This window comes from Chlorocebus sabaeus, chromosome 22 (assembly GCF_047675955.1).
Source record: "Chlorocebus sabaeus isolate Y175 chromosome 22, mChlSab1.0.hap1, whole genome shotgun sequence".
NCBI lineage: Eukaryota > Metazoa > Chordata > Mammalia > Primates > Cercopithecidae > Chlorocebus > Chlorocebus sabaeus.
This window is the reverse complement of record NC_132925.1, coordinates 45003724-45019881: the sequence shown is the minus strand read 5'-3', so window position 1 is coordinate 45019881 and position 16158 is coordinate 45003724. Positions and strand designations below refer to the sequence as shown.

Sequence of the window (16158 nt, the reverse complement as noted above, 5' to 3'; positions counted from 1 at the left end):
ACCTAAGCTGGTGTGATCATAGCTTACTACAGTATGACCTCTTGGGCTCAAGCCATCCTCCCACCTCAGCCTCTCAAGCAGCTGGAACTATAGGCTCACATCACCATGCCCCACTAATTTTTTCTTGTTTTGTGGAAATGGGGTCCCACTATGTTGCCAGGCTGGTCTCGAACTCCTGAACTCAAGTGATCCTCCCTCCTGAGCCTTCCAAGGTGCTGGGATTACAAGTATGAGCCACCACACCCAGATGGGCCCAGTAGGGGCTATGCTAATCTTTTCTGTACCGTTCCAATTTTAGTATATGTGCTGCTGAAGCGCACACTCTACTGCCTTTTAAAAATCTTTTTAAAAATTATTCTACCTTAAATTCTAGGGTACAAGTGTGCAGGTTTGTTACATAGGTATACATGTGCCATGTTGGTTTGCTGCACGCATCAACTTGTCATCTACATTAGGTATTTCTTCTAATGCTATCTCTCCCCCAGCCCCCCACCCCCCAACACGCCCTGGTGTGTAATGTTCCCCACCCTGTGTCCATGTGTTCTCATTGTTCAACACCCACCTATGAGTGAGAACATGTGGTGTTTGGTTTTCTGTCCTTGTGATAGTTTGCTTAGAATGATGGTTTCCAGCTTCATCCATGTCCCTGCAAAGACATGAACTCATCCTTTTTTATGACTGCATAGTATTCCATGGTGTATATGTACCACATTTTCTTAATCCAGTCTATCACTGATGGACATTTGGGTTGGTTCCAAGTCTTTGTTATTATGAATAGTGCCACAGTAAACATACGTGGGCATGTGTCTTTATCACAGAATGATTTATAATCCTTTGGGCATATGCCCAGTAATGGGATTGCTGGGTCAAATGGTATTTCTAGTTCTAGATCCTTGAGGAATCACCACACTGTCTTCCACAATGGTTGAACTAATTTACACTCCCACCAACAGTGTAAAAGCATTCCTAATTCTCCACATCTTCTCCAGCATCTGTTGTTTCCTATCTTTTTAACGATCGCCATTCTAACTGGTGTGAGATGGTATCTCATTGTGATTTTGATTTGCATTTCTCTGATGGCCAGTGATGATGAGCATTTTTTCATGTGTCTGTTGGCTGCATAAATGTCTTCTTTTGAGAAGTGTCTGTTCATATCCTTTGCCCACTTTTCGATGGGGTTGTTTTTTTCTTGTAAATTTGTTTAAGTTCTTTGTAGATTCTGGATATTAGCCCTTTGTCAGATGGATAGATTGCAAAAATTTTCTCCCATTCTGTAGGTTGCCTGTTCGCTCTGATGGTAGTTTCTTTTGCTGTGCAGAAGCTCTTTAGTTTAATTAGATCCCATTTGTCTATTTTGGCTTTTGTTGCCATTGCTTTTGGTGTTTTAGTCATGAAGTCCTTGCCCATGCCTGTGTCCTGAGTGGTATTGCCTAGGTTTTCTTCTGGGGTTTTTATGGTGTTAGGTCTTACATTTAAGTCTTTAATCCATCTTGAGTTACTTTTTGTATACAGTGTAAGGAAGAGATCCAGTTTCTTTCTTTAATCTCTTTTTTCTATACATACTTATCCAATAACTTATTTATTTTTATTTTTACTATTTTCTTTAGAGATAGGGTCTCACTCTGTCTCGTGGGCTGCAGTGCAGTGGCACAATCTTGGCTCACTGCATCCTCCACCTCCCGGGCTCAAGTGATCCTCCCACCTCAACCTCCCGAGTAGCTGGGACTACCGGTGTGCACCACTATACCTGGCTAATTTTTTAAATCTTTGTAGAGACAGCGTTCTTGCTAAGTTGCCCAGGCAGGTCTCAAACTCATGGCCACAAGTGAGCCTCCTTCCTTGGCCTCCCAAACTGCTGGGAGGCATGAGCAACCACACCCAGCCCCCAATAACTTTTAAATGCATTTAAATCTCTTTCAAATAATAATCATAATAATAAAACACCATCGACTTTGACTCCATTCCTTCCTGCAGCCACCCTGTCACTATCCTTCCCTTTATAGCTAAGCCTCTTCAAAGAATTGTCTGTGCTTGCCACCTCTACTTCTTCCATTCTGATTCACTCTTCAGACCTTCATCATCTGGCTTTGCCTCCACACTCTGCTAAGCCAGCTCTCTCTAAAATAACAAACGCTGCTCCTTGCTGCCAAGTGTCCTGGACGCTTGACCACTCTATGACTTTTAACACTACCGATGCATCCTCTGTAGGAGGCTGTTTCGAAAGCGGCTCCTGGTATTCACTCCCTTTCTTAATCCCTTCCTTTTGTGTGGGCTGAGCCTAGTATCTTGCTTCTAATGACTAGAATAAGACAAAAGTGAGATGGAATGACATAGCACTTCCAAGATGAGGTTATAGAAGACTCGCTTACACTCTTTCTTGGATTCTTCTTTCAGGTTTGCTCTGGTGAATGAAGCAAGCTCCCATGTTGTGCAGTGCCCTGTACAGAGATCCCCATGAGAAAGATCTGAGGCCCTCAGTCCAATAGTCCTTAGAAAACTGAATCCTGTCAACAATTGAAACAGTTTGCCAACAGTTTGGAAGAGGATCACTATCTAGAGAAGCCTGCAGATAAGGCCACAGCCTTGAGTGACACTTTGATTACATCCTTGTAAGAGACCCTAAAACAGAGGACCCAGTTAGGTAGCACAGGACCCTGTACCCACAGAAATAGTGTGTGGTGTAACAAGAAATGTATTTGGTCTTGGTCTCTGGTTCTTGGGACAGAGCTCCTAAAGCCCTTGGAATTTCATGAGTTTCTTTTGTTATTCATAATGAAACATTTTTGGTCACATCTGAGTTTACATTAATGAGGTAACTTGCCCCTAGATAGCCTCAGGATGGGGCTGGTCAGCAGAAAGACAAAGTGATTATAAGGTTAGAACTTTCAGGCCTACCAACAGACCTCCTGGAAGGGGCTAGAGATTAAGCTCTTTGAAAACTCTTGCACAACAATAATAGTAGGATGACAGGAGGGTGGTGAACCCCAACTCCACAAGGACAGAGCTCCTATTCTTGGGATCCTTCCAGACTATACCCCATGCATCCCTTCATCTGGCTGTTCATCTGTTCTGATTAAAACAACAACAACAACAACAAACCAAACTTCATGTAGTGAGCTAAGATTGTGCCACTGCACTCCAGCCTGGGCTGCAGAATGAGACTCTGTCTCAAAAACAAAACAAAACAAAAACTTCAGCCAAATTAAATTTAAAGGAGTTTAATTGAGCAATGAACGATTCATGAATCAGGCAGCCCCCAGAATCACAGCAGATTCACAGAGACTCCAGTGCAGCCACATGGTGGAAGAAGACTTATAGACAAAACAAACAAAAACAAAGGATATGACATACAGAAATCGGCAGTGAGGTACAGAAACAGCTGGATTGATTACAGGTTGGCGTCTGCCTTATTGGAACACAGTTTGAACACTTAGCTATCTATGAATGAAGTATGGCTGCTGGGATTGGCCAAGACTCAGTTATTGTAACAGGCACATACTCCTAAATTAGGTTTTCTTTTTTTCTTTTTTCTTTTTTTTTTTTGAGACAGAGTCTCACTACGACACCCACACTAGAGTAAAATGGAGCAATCTGGGCTCATTGCAACCTCCGCCTCCCAGGTTCAAGCAATTCTTCTGCCTCAGCCTCCTGAGAAGCTGGGACTACAGGTGTGTGCCACCACGCCCGGCTAATTTTTGTATTTTTAGTAGAGATGGGGTTTCACCATATTGGCCAGGCTTGTCTCAAACTCCTGACCTCAAGTGATCCGCCCACCTCAGCCTCCTAAAGTTCTGAGATTACAGGCGTGAGCCACCACGGCCGGCCACTCCTAAGTTAGGTTTTCAATTTTGTCTGACTATTAAGCTAGGTTACAGTTCATCCACAAGGACTCAAATATAGAAGTATGGAATCTTTCTCAGGCCATTTTAGTTTGCTTTAGCAGTACCCTTTATGATAAACCATAAATGTAAATAGAGTGTTTTTTTGAGTACTGTGCCCCATTTTAGAAAATTATTGCACATGAGGAGATGATTGCACCCCAACTTACAGTGGGTGGATCAGAAGCACAAGAGGCCTGGACTTGAGAATGGCATCTTTGGTGGGAGCAGTCTTGTGGGAATGAGCCCTTAACTTGTGGGATCTGACCCAAACTCCAGGTAGATAGTGTCAGAATTGAACTGTAGGACACCCAACTGGTGTCAGAGAATTTTCAGTGTGGAAAAAACCCTGTACACCTGGTGTTAGCAGTGTTCTGTGTGACAGTGTAGAGAGACAGAATGTGTTTTATCAGACAGTGAGACAATAAATGTGTTTTGCTTTCAGCCACTAAATTTTGGGTTAATTATTTTAAATTTATTTTTTTGAGACAGTCTTGCTCTGTCACCTAGGCTGGAGTGCAGTGGCACGATCTTGGCTCACTGCAACCTCCACCTCCCAGGTTAAAGCGATTCTCTTGCCTCAGTCTCCTGAGTAGCTGGGATTACAGGTGCCCACCACCATGCCTGGCTAATTTTTGTATTTTTAGTAAAGATGGGATTTCACCATGTTGGTCAGGCTAGTCTTGAACTCCTGACCTCAAGTGATCCTCCCGCCTCAGCCTCCCAAAGTGCTGGGATTACAGGCGTGAGCCACCATGCTTGGTGTTAAAATGTATTTTTAATTGATACATAATAATTATATATAGTTATGAGGCTGGAATAAGTTTTACACAGGAATAGATATTAAATATACCTCCCTTCTTAAAACTACTCTCCCATGAATTTCCACAACTGCTTTTCATCCTAACTCCATCTCTTGCTCTCTTTCCTTTGTGGGCTCTTCTACTATTGCTGTTTTTCAGCTCCTGCTGTTTCTCCAAGGTCTTCTCTTCATCTCTGTATACATTTTCTTGCTGTCTCATCCATTCAAATGCCATCTATAAGCCAGTGATCCCTCAAGTTTATATCTGTGGCTCTCTGGAGGACCAGACCCATATATTCAACTGCCTAAAGGGAATTCCCACCTCGACACTGGTCTCACAAGACACGGACTCAGCACGTCCAAAAAGGAACTTGTCACTTCCCATCAGACCCTGTATCCTTCTGTGTTTCCTGCCTCAATGAGCCACAGTCACCCGGTTGCTCAAACCAGAAAACTGAGAGTTGTCTTTATTTGTTTTTTCAACAAATATTGATGGAGCACCTATAACGTGCCAAACTGCTTTAGGCTCATGGATAGTGACATTCCTGTGGGAGACAGACAATGAGGATAATTGACTATAATAGTATGTTAGAGTGCTGCACACACACACACACATACACACACCCCATACACACATCTCACAATAAGTGCTATGGGGAAAAATTGAGCAGGCAGAAGAATGCATATCATGGTACATGAGTTGTAATATTAGCTGGTGAGAACAGACCTCTCCAAGAAGGCGACACTTGAAGAAAGAGAGGTCTATGCTATGTGAATATTTGGGAGAAGAGCATTTCAAGAGGGGGCAGTGAGTGCAAATGCCTTGACCAGAGTCTTAACTGGGGGTCTGGGGAATAGCAAGGTGGCCAGTGTGGCTGGAACAGAGAGAGAAAGAGGAAGATTTTTAGTGATGAGGTTAGTGAGGTACCCAAGTCCAGTTCATGGGCAGCATTCTTGGCCATTGTAAGGAGCCTGGGCTTTACTCTGAGTACAATAGGAAGCTGTGGGAGGGTTTGCAGTGGAGAAATCACATGATCACTCTGGTTACTATCTTTAGAGTAGGTTGTAGAGAAACGATTCATCTCATTTTTATCTCTTAACCCCCAAATCCTACTTTTCTCACTAAACCCCATTTATTTTACCTCTTAAATATATCTTGAACCCATCTACTTCTCTTAATTTCTATCGTAACTACCCAAGTCAACAGCATCCTTCATTGAATGATTCATTCATTCATTCATTCAATGAATACTTACTGAGTAGCTATTATGTTCCAAGCACTATTCCTATTCTCCATGCTTGGAACAAGGCAATGAAAAAAAAAAAAAAAAGAAAAAAAGAAAAGAAAAGAAAAGAAAAGAAAAAAGAAGAGACTAGCCTGTATGGAGCCTACATTTCTCCCTCGGATTTATTGCTTTTTAAAGAACTTGACTTCTCTTAAGTTGTCTTAGGAACTTATTTGGTTACTTGCTCATTGTATCCTCTCCTCACCAAAGTGTAAATGTTGTGAGATCGGGCACATTATCAATTTTGTTCACCAGCCATATTCTCAGTGCCTAGAATAGCACCTGTTACATAATATATACTCAATAAACACTAATTGAATGAACAAAATACTGCAACAGACTCCTAATTGGTCTGTTTCCAGTGAGTTTTAAACTTTCTTTGACTTTGACCCACACAGTAAGAAAAATATTTTGTGCTGTAACCTAGTAACACTTATACACATGCATACATGCTTATAGGTGCATATGTAAAATTAAAAGTATTGTTATGTGTGGTGCCATCTGATTGTATGTGGAGCTGTCTGATACTATTTATTGTATCCTATTATGTTTTACTGAAAAAAACCCTGCCAGTTACAACTTTAAGAAAATTAAAAAAAATTTTTTTTTGAGACGGGGTCTCACTGTGTTGCCCAGGCTGTCATCATGTGATTTCTCCACTGCAAACCCTCCCACTCTTGAACTCCTGGGCTCAAGTAATCTTCCCATCTCAGCTTTCCCAGTAGCTGGGATTGCAGGTGTGCACAACTGCACCCAGCACAACTTTAAATTTGATTTCAGAATCCACTCATGCGACTTAACCAGAAGTTTGGCAAATACTGTCCTTATCTATTCTCCACAACCAGTGTTCTTTCTAACCTATAAGTATTCTTATGCGACTTCCCTACATAAAAGCTTTCCACGGCAATCTGTCAGCCTCAGGCATTTTTGCCCAAACATCAGTCATTCATGGTTATTCATGTACCAACTATAATCTAGGTAGTATTCTGTCTGTCAGTTGAATTACTTTTGTCACTCAATCTCATCCTAAGCAATAATATAAGATAAGCCATGTGTTGGGTATATGAAATATATATATATATTTTTCTATGCATGTTCACTCCATTAACTACGAAAATAAAAAACTGTATTCTGTGTACTATCTAAGATCTTCTTATCATCCAGCCACATTTTGGGAAAGCCTGTTCTTGGGATAAAGGAAGGTCAGATGCCTCAACTAAGTCCACAAGGCACTCTGGAGCTTGCCGGGGCTTTCCACTGCAGTATCAAGTTTTTTTTTCTTTTTTACCACTTCCTGCATGCATTCATTCGGAACGACTCACAGGTCCCTGAACACACTGAGCTCTCTTTGGCACTAGGACTCTGCACATGCCATCTCCTTCCTCTGCTCAGGACTCCACCAGTACCACCCCCTTTCATGTCTCAGCTAAAATGTCACATTGGGGAAGCTGTCCCAGCCCCAGGCTGCATAGGTCCTCCTCCAGTGTCCTCCTCCAGCGTCCGGTGCTCATCTCTACATAAGAATGTATCACCCTGCAGTGAAGCAGCTTATTCACCTGTTTTACTCCACTAACTGATGGTTGTAAGCTTCTGGGCTAGAAGAGTATTTCATTTACCATAGTATTTCTGGTATTTGGTATAGTACCAGATATTCGATAACAATTTGTATGATGAATAAAAACACAGATGTACGGATTTCTCAATGGACTGAATATCCCTGACACTCAGCTCATTGCCTGACACATACTAGGTATTCAAAAACTACGATTGAGCAATCGAAAGGAGGGCTCATTCTCACCCTAGTAACATTATCTATTTACTTATTTATTTTTTGAGATAGAGTCTTACTCTGTCACCTAGGCTGGAGTGCAATGGTGATCATAGCTCACTGCAGCCTTGACTGCCCAGGCTCAGGCAACCCTCCCACCTCAGCCCACCAAGTAGCTGGGACCACAGGCATGCACCACCACACCCAGCTAATTTTTTGTATTTATTGTAGAGTTGGGGGTCTCCCTATGTTGCCCAGGCTAATCTTGAACTCCTGGGCTCAAGTGATGCTCCTGCCTTGGCCTCCTGAAGTGCTGGGACTACAGGTGTGAGCCACTCCACCTGGCCATCTTATCTTTTTAAAAAAATTATTCAAGAGGTGATCTCAAGTTCCAATGTCTTTGCCTTTGTGATATTATTCTCTCCTTTCTGCCAGGAAATAAGTCAGAAATGAGATCAAAATATGTATCTGTGGCGTAAGAGACTTTTGGTTCCTCCAAAAACAAGCCTGCTATGACAGAAGACAAAGTCTGTAGGAAAAATCACAGCCCACTGGGGATTATATCTGTTCTTGTTTCTCTTAACATGCAGTAGCTATAAAGTAAACATTAAACATCTGAATTAACATTAAACCCATACTTTGTGTATGCTTTCAATATATTTACTGTTACTATGTATTCAGATTTTGATGCCATTATCTTCCTTTTCCGAGGTTCTAGAACACAACTTATGTGATTTTTAAAGACTGATGGTAACACAGTTTCTTACAACAGTCTGTGCCATAGGTATATATAATAAAGGTTTTATGGCAATTAATTTGTATTCAAATACTTTATTTTTCTTTTCTATAATAGCTCTCCTATCTGGCATTTTGGGGAATGTAGTATTTTGGATAAATGGAGCTTCCAGGATTAATTAACGTTAATCTTGTTAACATCAAAACATTAAGAGGCTGGGTGTGGTGGCTCACACCTGTAATCCCAGCACTTTAGGAGGCCGAGGAGGGAGGATCACCTGAGGTCAGGAGTTCGAGACCAGCCTGACCAACATGGAGAAACCCCATCTCTATCAAAAAATACAAAATCAGCCAGGCATAGTGGCACATGCCTGTAATCCCAGCTACACGGGAGGTTGAGGCAGGAGAATTGCTTGAACCTGGGAGGTGAAGGTTGCAGTGAGCCGGGATAGCGCCATTGCATTCCAGCCTGGGCAACAAGAGAGAAACTCTGTCTTAAAAAAAAAAAAAAAAAAGATGGAAACTTTGTTAATATACTGCACACTTCCCTGGCTTTTTAAACAAAATGCCCCAAATATGAACAGTCTTTGCCTACTTGGGGCTCTCCCTTGGGATATCAGTTATTTGGGTGTCCTCTGTGCAGGAAGTTTAGGGGTGGGCACAGGCAGACTCAGATGATGTGTGCCCTGAGGCTAGATGGTTAGCGCAACTTATTTTCTTACAAACAAAACGAAACCCCAAATCAGCTATTTTATGCGCTGTCTTGTATGCCCCACCCTACAACCACCCCCTTTTTATTATAAGGGAAAAATGAAGCTTATGTAGCTGCCTAATTTTCTTTGAGAAAGTGCAAAATGGTTACCTTTAGGAAATATCAACTAGTGAAAGAAAAGGTAAAATGGTCTTCTCCTACCAGAAAGTTATCTATTTTATCACTGTCATATCATTCACTACCACTGCTGCATATCATTTTCACCTGATTTTCAACTTGCATTGCTCTTCAACCTTACTTGCTTATATTTTGTTCATGGAGGGTGGAGATTATTCTGCAATCATTACAAGATGTGTGTGTGTTGGAAAGGACTTGCCTCAAAGCTTACACTTTTTTAATGATCAGGAGATAAATGCTTCTTTCAATGTGAAAGTCCTGCATAATGTTTGATCTTTGTAAAGAATTTCATGTGTAGATTTTTAGATGTATAAACCTGGTGGAAAAGTATTATTTTGGTATCAGAAAGCTACACCAATCTGTAGGCTACATCAGTGTGGGAACCCAAAGCACCCCTGATATCCTTCTATGTGATCACAGCACATAATGCTGAAATTGTCTCACCTTTTATCTGCCTCCTCCATTATTTATTTTATTTCATTTTAAAAATTTTTCTTAAGACAGTGTCTCACTCTGTATGCCCAGGCTGGAGTGCAATGGTGTGATCATAGCTCATTGCAGCCTCAACCTTCCAGGCCCAAGTGATCCTCCCACCTCAGCCTCCCAAATAGCTGGGACTACAGGTGCCACCATGCCCAGCTAATTTTTTGATTTTTTGTAGAGATGGAGTCTCACTATGTTGCCCAGGCCGGCCTCCGGCTCCTGGACTCAAGCGATCCTCCCACCTCCCAAGGTGCTGTGATTACAGGCATGAGCCACTGTGCCCGGCTTCCTCCATTAGTTTACAGCTTCTCATGAACTTAGAACATGTCTTAATCTTCTTTGAACCCTAACACTGGGTTCTTACATAGCCACATACTTTTCTTCAGGAAGCGTAAAATGGTTGCCTTCGTGAAAAATCAAGTAAGAAAGAAAAGGTAAAACAGCGTTAACCCCAATGCTTAATTATTGTGTCTCTGCCTGTTTTGACCTTTTCCCCATATCTTCCTGTGTCCTCCAAACCATAGTTATTGCACAGCTGATGGGCTTCAGTGCAACCCTGTATCTGTTTTACTCCTTTTGTGGTGCCATTTGTAGCACTTGGCATGTGGGTTTTAAATAAATATTTAAGCCAAATATTGGCAAGTTAAAAGATAGTAATGGAGGGAAAACGAACCCTCTTTCTCTGTGTTGAATTGCTACATATAACAGGGTAGTTTTGACATACTTTGATGAGTCCAGAACTCTCACATGCTGTTTAATTCCAATCATATTAAGACAGTAAAAACAAGAAAGAAAAAAATCATTTCTGCATTATATTGCACCATCTTGGCAATAAGCAAATTGTGAGATCTCTGTAACACTTTGGGATGATACAAATTGTCATTATTTCTCTCTTATGAAAACCCACAGCTTTAATACATGAATAGTTAACTTGTCTTCATTCTGGTTAAACTTTGGGAAAGAAGAGGTAGGCACTTGATTCACTGGTGTTGGCTGGATAGAAAGTAGCAGGCATCCTTACAATAGACCAATGTCATCAGCCTTATAAAATTGTTCAGGCAAAGATTATGCTCAGAAATAAAATATCTGAATAATAGCAGTTTTTTTTTTGTAGGTTAATTTTTTTCCTAGTGTCATCTACCTATTGTATACCCTTTTTATTCCCCATGGTAAACATTCTGAAAGTTATTTTCCCATCTAAATCATTTCTCTCATCATGGTTTTTTTTTTTTTTTTTTTGGTCCTTGTATAGTTTCTATTCTTCTCCTCACCCCAATCCACTTGTAGAAACTAATGTCTTTTCTCTATTGAATTTTATGTTTAGGAAATTTGCTTCATATTACCTTTAGGTTATTTTAAATAGTAATAATAGCAACTACAATATCTACACCACATAGAACATTTAACTATGTGTCAGTTATTGTTCTGCTTTACATTGCCAGGTGTGGTGGTTCATGCCTGTAATCCCAGTATTTAGGGAGGCTGCAGTGGGAGGCTCACTTTGAGGCCAGGGGTTCAACATCAGCCTAGGACAATACTGCCAGATTCTATTGCTGCAAAAAATACAAAAACCAGCCAGGCATTGTTGTGCACACTTGCAGTCCCAGGTACTCAGGAGGCTGAGGTGGGAGGATCGCTTGAGCCTGGGAGTTTGAGGCCGCAGTGAACCATGATTGTACCACTGCCTTCCAGGCTGGGCAACAGAGACCCTGTCTCTAAAATAAATAAATAAACACTAAGCTACTCCATGTTATTAATATTTAATAGCCATAATATCCCTAAAAAGGAGGTATTATTCTTAGTTCCATTTGCTAGATGGGGCACTTGATAGCACAGAGAGGTTAAGTAACTAAGATTGCAAAGCCAGTAAGTGGTAGTCAGGATTCAAACCCTGACTTCACTTGACTTCAGCTGCAGAATCTGTGGACTTAATCAACAGACTAACCTCTAGGCACTAGTAGATATTATCCTTAAATTATTTTATTTTTTCCTTACCCACTAATATCATCCTGGCCCAAGACCTCATTTTCATTCATTCTTGTGTATCTTGGCCTCTCAGTGGTGTCTTCCCTTGTGCTCCTCTAAACCATAGTTATCTCACAGCTGATGAACTTTAGTGCAACCTAGTACCTTCTTTAGATGCTTCTAAGAGGTGCAGGGTTTATTGTCTCAAACTCAAGAAACTACCTACACTCTATATCCTAAGTAGGAGACAGTAGGTTATTCATTAATTTTACAATGTATCAGTGATCTGGGATGCCCTTTGCGCTCCAGCTGAGGGCTAGGTAAGAGAGAATAAACAAAAAAGCTAAGAAATTTCTGGCAAATAACCTTTCACCTAGGTCCCCAAACCTTCCATTTCCCCAGGCCTGAAGCGTATCTGAAGCAGGAACTCAGGGGGAAACATCCCAGGAAAAGAACTCCTTTAGGAATAGGAAAAGCCATGTTTTTCTGGGTACAGTAGGAATGATGCAGTAGAGGCAGGTCTAAACTGTAGCAAAGCTATGAATTTAGAGCTTTGCAAAGAAAAGGACAAGTTTATCCTTAAGGTAGAACCAGCTTTGACAAATGGCTAGTGCTGTAGGGAGCCACAAGGATACAGAAGACAGAACTTCCATCTAGTCCTGAGTCTGAGAATATTAGAAAAAAGGAAGCAAAGATGTTACTAGAGGAGGGTATGAAGACCCGGTGAAGTCTTTGCAGGAAACAGATGGAAGCACATTCTTCTCCTGGAAGGAGTGCAAAGACCAAGCCTCAGACCTAATTCCAGAGCCGGAACAGAGGAAAGAGGCCATAGAGCCCCTGAGAATCTCACTCGTCAGAACAGTGGTTCCAGCCTCTGTGGGTTAGGTAACATCAGGGAAGATATATTGTGGGCTATGGGCTTAAACTGGCCCACAGGCCTGTTTTGTCTGATATGCTTTTGTGTTCTTAAAAAAAAAATGCAATGAGTTGTCAACATTTAATATTTGGGAGATTTCACCCCAAAACTCAGATTCCTGACTTCTCTTGATTTCCTAAATATCACATTCCCACATGGAAACCATCAGCTCCAGCTGCAAGTGGCTGTGCCCTTTAGATTTGCTTGAGCTGTGGACCTTTATGTTTAGGTTAAAACATCAATCTCAAAAGTTTACATGCTATATGATTCCACTTACATAACATTTTTGAAATGATGAAAATATAGAGATGGAGAATAGATTAGTGGTTACTAGAGGACAGGCATGGAGTTGGGAGAGCAGTTGCAGTGCGGAGGGGGATTTGTGAATACAAAAAGGTAGTATGAGGGAGTTATTTCGTGGTGATGGAACAGTTCTATGTCTTGATTATAGGAGTGTTTACAAGGATCTGTAAATGAGGCAAAGTTGCACTGAACTACACACACACACACACAAAACAGAACACAGGTTAAGAAAATGGCAAATAATACATTCTGTAGTCTAGTAAACAGTAATGTACCGTTGTCGGTTTCCTGGTGTGAAAGTTGTCACAATCAAAATGGAGTCACTAATGTTAAGAAACCCTGACAAATAGAGCTAGGGAAGGCTACGAAAGACAGGGTTCTTACATTTGTATGCCTGATAACAAAAACTATCAAAAAAGACTGCAAAAACCACAACCTTGCACAAAGGCCATCACAACCTTACACAAAAAATACTTTTGCAAGGACATCTGCCCAGCAAATGCCTGTCCAACCTCGGACTGGCGTCACCCTTGTTATTGATCTTTATAGTCAAGGATAATTATTTCAAAACAATTATGTAATCCTTTCCATTTTTTCCTTTAAACACCTTTGTCTATGCAGACAGTTAACTATGAGATGCATATTTTCATTGCAATGCTCTATTCCCAAATAAACATTTTCTTTTAGAAAGCCTCTCTGTTATTTAGGTTGACACTGGTTTTGATGTCTTACTAGAGCTTTATAAGATGTCACCATTGGGGGAAGCACGGGACTCTGGACTATTTTTGCAACTTCTTGTGAGGCTATAATTATTTCAAAATAAAAGTTAAAAAAAAAAAAGGAAAAGTAAGTAGGCTGAGTACCCATGGGTGGTGTTTAGGGAAGTGAGCAAGAGGAGCATGGAGAGCCAATCTGAAGCTGAGAAGTTTCTCCAGTTTAACTTATAAAGGACTTAAACTTGCTTCTCACCATTGCTTCTGCTGTTACTATCCCTGTAGTGCTCTTTATTCTGCCCATTTTAGACAGCTGTTTCTCTATTGCTTCTTCGTTAGGCTGCTGAGCAGAGACCTACATCTATTCCTAATAGCAAACCAATCAATCCTAGCTCATTGGGTGTAACCTCAGTTATTAGTTTTCCCACTGCCTAATACTGAGTCGGGTTCCTTGCTGCCAGAGGTGTTTTTTATTATGACATCTGAATTTGATGCCATTGCAGGTGCTAGAAGTTGCCAGAAGACTGTCCTCCAGATAACTGTCCCTTGGCTCTAACTTGTATCACTGTTTTGTTGCAATTAACATTCAGAATATGCGCAGTCATCTTATTAAAATTTGTATTTTTTAATGGGAAAAGCACACAGAGAGAGCTGATTGTGGAGCTGTGGTTTACTCTTTCTCTTAGTTACCTGTGTCTAAATTAAGCTGAACCTCTGGGCCTTAGCTATTTCTAAATAGGCATCACAATTTACTGAGGTTAATGCCTGAGGGAACATTAACCTTGCAGACACTAATCTAATTCAGTATCATCACAAGTGCATAATGCAGGAGTTTGGAGTTTTGCCAAAAAGCAGTATTCAAATGAACATTTAGTTGGCAAGGGGTGGGAAGGTGGGTGTGGAAAAGGGAAGGAGGACACCAGAAATGGCTCTATAGATATTTTCATGCCTTTTCTTTTCCCTCTCCCCTCAAAGGTTACGTTTAAGTACCGCAGAGAGGTGCTAAATGGAATCTTCAGATTATTATGAAGAAATCGCAATGAAGGCGTTTTATCCCAACTGCAAGTTCCAGATGCTCACAACTACTCAACATTCACTGAGCATCTTTTATGTTATATGGCTGACCTTGTGCTAGGGTGGGTACACAAAGATGAGTAATTGTAAACGATGGCAGTATGCACAAGCACCTCAGGGCGCCTAATGCTAGTTGATGAAGGCACCATTAAGGAGGTCACAATTTGGCTCAAGGGCCCCCAAAGGATGAGACAACTGTGTAATCCTAGCTCTATAGAGATCATTACCAAGTCTTTGCCATACAAAGTTTGGGCTTCAGGTGAAATGGGAAGGACAAAGTTCTGCCCAAGAGGGTCCAGGGCCGGATCTCTTGATCCGTCTCTATGCCTACACCCTGCATCTTAGCTTGCGGACACTAATAGGGTTTGCCAGTTTCAAGGACGCAGGGCTACGTCTGCCGGAAAAGGTGGCATTTGAAGGTGGTAGAGGCCAACGACTGGAGGTGGCGGCGGAGGACTAGTTAAGAGAGAATAAGTGAAAAAGCCAAGAAATTTCTGGCAAATAACCTTTCATCTAGGTCCCCGACCCTTCCATTTCCCCAGGCCTGAAAAGCTCCCGAATCCCCGAGTCCTCCACTTCTCTGAACGCTGGGCACTGGTTAAGGCTGAAGGAGCAGGGAGTCCCCCGCTCTAAGACAGTTCCTCAGTTCCGATCTTTTTCAAACCGCTTTCTTCCCGGGCCCAGCCTGGGGGGCCTGCAGCTCGGGTCCAGCTTCCACGGCCACCCTGGGCTGGTGACACGCAGGCGCCGGAATCGAAGCCACGCTGTGTCTTCCCAGCCAGGTCTCTGCGCCAGACGAGGGCGGGCGCCGCGGAGCGCTTCCCGTGTGCGGGGCTTCCCACAATGCACCGGGCCGGCAGTGGCGGCGACCGCGGCGGCGCTCTAGCTGCGGCATGTCTGCGTCTCTACTGCTCTGGGAGGAGGAAGAGAAGGAGGAAGAGGAGGAGGAGGAGGAGGGGGAGGAAGAGGAGAAAGGCGCAGGGGTGGGAGCTGTTGCCGAAGCTGCCACAGCAAAAGTTCTCCCCCCTCCCCCCTTCCCCTCCTCTCAAGGCCCCTAGAAAGGTTGGAGCTGCCGCCGCCTGCAGTCGGTGACCGCGCGACTCGGCGCCCGCCCGCGGTAAAGCGCTCGGCCTGGCAGGCCCGGGCCCGGGGGAGGGCGGGGGAGGGGGAGGGGGCGGCGCGCGGGGGGAGCGCGCGGCGGTAACGGCCTGACCCCGGGGGGAGCGAGCCGTGGCGAGGCTGGGGGTGGCCGGGGGGCCGGCCGAGGCCGAGGGAAACACTGGGGCTGGCCGGGGGACGTGAGGAAGCGGGGCGCGGAGGGTGGGTTGGGGGGTTGAGGAGGGATA

The 16158-nt window shown here is 42.8% G+C and overlaps 1 protein-coding gene and 1 pseudogene across 4 annotated transcripts in view; one reads left to right on the top strand and one right to left on the bottom strand.

Annotated features, from left to right (window-relative positions):
• Positions 1 to 258: 258 nt before the first annotated feature.
• On the bottom strand, positions 259 to 320 carry LOC119626031 (U6 spliceosomal RNA; annotated as a pseudogene).
• Positions 321 to 15667: 15347 nt separating this feature from the next.
• Positions 15668 to 16158, top strand: part of ZNF148 (zinc finger protein 148) — a 147768-nt gene continuing 147277 nt past the window's right edge. For 3 of the 4 annotated variants that reach the window (XM_007985532.3, XM_073009797.1, XM_073009796.1), the window contains exon 1: positions 15725 to 15929. The gene's annotated coding sequence lies outside the window, so the exon portion shown is untranslated. Of the gene's footprint in view, positions 15930 to 16158 lie in introns of all 4 variants that reach the window. The other variant, XM_007985531.3, reaches the window with a different exon arrangement.